A 2,954-nucleotide genomic window follows, 5' to 3' on the forward strand; every position below is an offset into this window, starting at 1 on the left:
CAGTCTGCCGTAGTCTGCCTTAGTCCCATTAGCAGGTAGCGCGAAACAAGTATAGTCCCAGGATCTGAGACAACAGCAGGTGGTATTTGGTTCCTGCCCACAGGTGGAAACAGCAAACTCAATGTATAACATGGATCACTTATCTGTGGGGTGTAGGTAGAGTTGAAAAGCGTAATCATACATTGTACAATTATCACAACTTCAACATTTGTCATGAACTTTCATCCATCTGTGCGGTCAAGTCTTTCTCACTCATATAAATATTAATAACCATATAATTCTCTAAACACAATGTTTACTGCATAGCATAAAAATTTACACAACTACTATTACTCCAACCATCTGCAGACTCGCTTGATCCTCCAACCTAAAAAGCACCCCCTCCAGAATTCCTCTTATCAAGGAGAGGTGAAGAAGTAAGATGAACAAAGCTTTAACTATTTCTAGACTCCTACAGCTAACTGTAGTGTCATTGTAATATTTTTCCTTTAATAGGAACACTCAGGTCTCACATAGAGGTCATGAATAACTCATTTCTCCTAAAGGACATTCTCACAGAGAAAACACAGCAGTAACACCTTTTAGCAAATATACACACATTCAACCAATCACAGAACTGACATGTACACAAATAACAGCATGAATATACATTTCCTATTTACACAAGTTTATACTAAACTTCATTCATGTTCATCTTCACAACAAGTCTCTATTAATTTCACGCAAGAAGAGCATCGTTCTCAGACTACTACGTTAGAGAGTCAGTCACACACTCCCCCTCCCTTCTTCTCAATGAACTCTAAAGCTGAAAAGTAGGGGTGAGGGTGAAAATAAAACAGCAGCTTTATTAGAGGTTTGCGAGAATCAAGCATCCTTTAACCATTTATTCTTTTCCTCAAATACCCCTTCTAAAGCTAGATGGTCATATATTCTATTTAATTTTGAATTACTTGTATAAAGAAATGCCCTAGGGATTTATTTCAGATACCCATGCACCCATAGCAAACAACCTTTGGTCTTTTAAGATAGGATTTTGCAGTGTGATCAACAATTGATCACAATCTTTGCGATGCATGCATGGAGAGTTTATTGCCTTTATTATTGATAATCTTTTTAAAAAAAAAAAATAAATTTTGTGCATCTGTCCTTGACATTGTATAACCTCAATCCTGGGTCGCTATGGCCCATAGGGCCTGAGTACATCCTTTACACTCAGTCTCGAGGGGGATAAAACAGATGTATTTGTCTGCCCAGGTAAGTTTCTTTGCTTCAGTTTGATCCCCACAGTCCATCACCTGACACATGTCTACCAAAATGGTGCTTGTCCCTCCTTCTGTAAAAGTTAAATTCTGGCCTTTACCAGTTCTATCTCACCGTGTAGGTTCAGACATTCCCCGGTAATGGCTCTCTGGTCCCCCCCAACAAAAAAACCTCTCCAGATTCACCAATATTCCCAAAAGTAATACTGCCCCTCCCATCCTGCACTGAAGGTTCCCCATGGGTATGGGGTTGGAATTCTTCATATTTTGCATATATGTGGTTTATGCATGTGATTTGTGGAATCATCTTTGGCAAGGGCCAAATTGTGATGGTTACACGAAGGGGTCAGAACATCTTCAAAGCAACACGTCTTGTGTAGTGTTGCCAGTATGCAGTGGTTATTACCTACCAAATGTGATCCAAGGGTCCAAGGATGGATAACTGATCAATTGGCGACAGTATCATAGGCACCAAAGACTGAATAAAAATGGAGGTGGTGGTGGCAGCCCAGTGGTCAGCATCGCTACCTTGCAGTGGGGGTGTCCCAAGCTCAAGTCCCCATCAGGTTATATTGATACATAGAAGTCCAGCACGGCAAGACAGCAGTGCTAAGCCAACACATCTGTCCTTTCTGCTCAAAGCAGAAAGCCAATATTTTGGCAATTTTTGCTTAAAGTCGGATTGTGATGATTCAATCCAATTTAGTAAAAATCAGGTTCATTTTATCGCCTGGTCGATCATGACGATTAACGCTAATGATTATTCTCAGATTTTTTTTTACTATGTAACGAGGGTGCTTCCTTTCTCCCTATTGCTGTTCCTTAGTAGTTCTTTATATTGTTTATTATTGTGCCTTCATATAATTGTGCTTTGTTCCCTTTAAGAGACAAGGTGCACAGTTAGACTGAGCAGTAGAGATGAGTGAGTATACTCGCTAAAGGCAATTGCTCGAGCTAGCATTGCCTTTAGTGAGTATCTCCCCCGCTCGAGACTGCAGGTTCGGGTGCCGGCGCGGGGGAGCGATGAGTAGCGGCTGTCAGCAGGAGGGAGCGGGGGGGGGGGGGGGGGGAGAGGGAGATCTCCCCTCCGTTCCGCCCCGCTCTCCCCCGCTGCTCCGTGCCCGCTGCCGGCACCCGAACCTGCAATCTCGAGTGGGGGAGATACTCGCTAAAGGCAATGCTCGCTCGAGCAATTGCCTTTAGCGAGTATACTCGCTCATCTATACTGAGCAGCACTCCTTGTGAGAGTGGATATGTTCGGAGGCATCTTGAGGAAGGCTAGTAGCAAGAGAGATGTGGAGAAGGAAGGAAGCTGCTTGTGGAATCTGGGCAAGAATTACCTCCACAGGTACTCTGCACCGCTATCCGCCTGCAGAACCTCTTGCCGGGGATTACGCAGAAGCAAGGCAGATGCTGGTACCTCTCTGAGGGGGTTGTTTGCTGTCACAAGACATGTCTGCTGAGAGTGAAGGACTTTCCACCCTGAGTTACCTTGCCTTCAGAAAATACTGAAATACCAGTGACGCAGGTGAGAAACAACTCCCCATACATGCGCCTTGTGTCCAAGGAACCTGGGACCTTATGTTTCTATGCCACCTGGTGTCCCTCAGCTTGCTGCCTATATCACCACCCCCAACTGCCTGGCACACTTCCCTCTTCAACTACAGGAAAAAAAAGAGTATTTGAGTATTTAAT

The sequence above is a fragment of the Eleutherodactylus coqui genome, chromosome 1 (assembly GCF_035609145.1).
Source record: "Eleutherodactylus coqui strain aEleCoq1 chromosome 1, aEleCoq1.hap1, whole genome shotgun sequence".
Classification (NCBI taxonomy): Eukaryota; Metazoa; Chordata; class Amphibia; order Anura; family Eleutherodactylidae; genus Eleutherodactylus; species Eleutherodactylus coqui.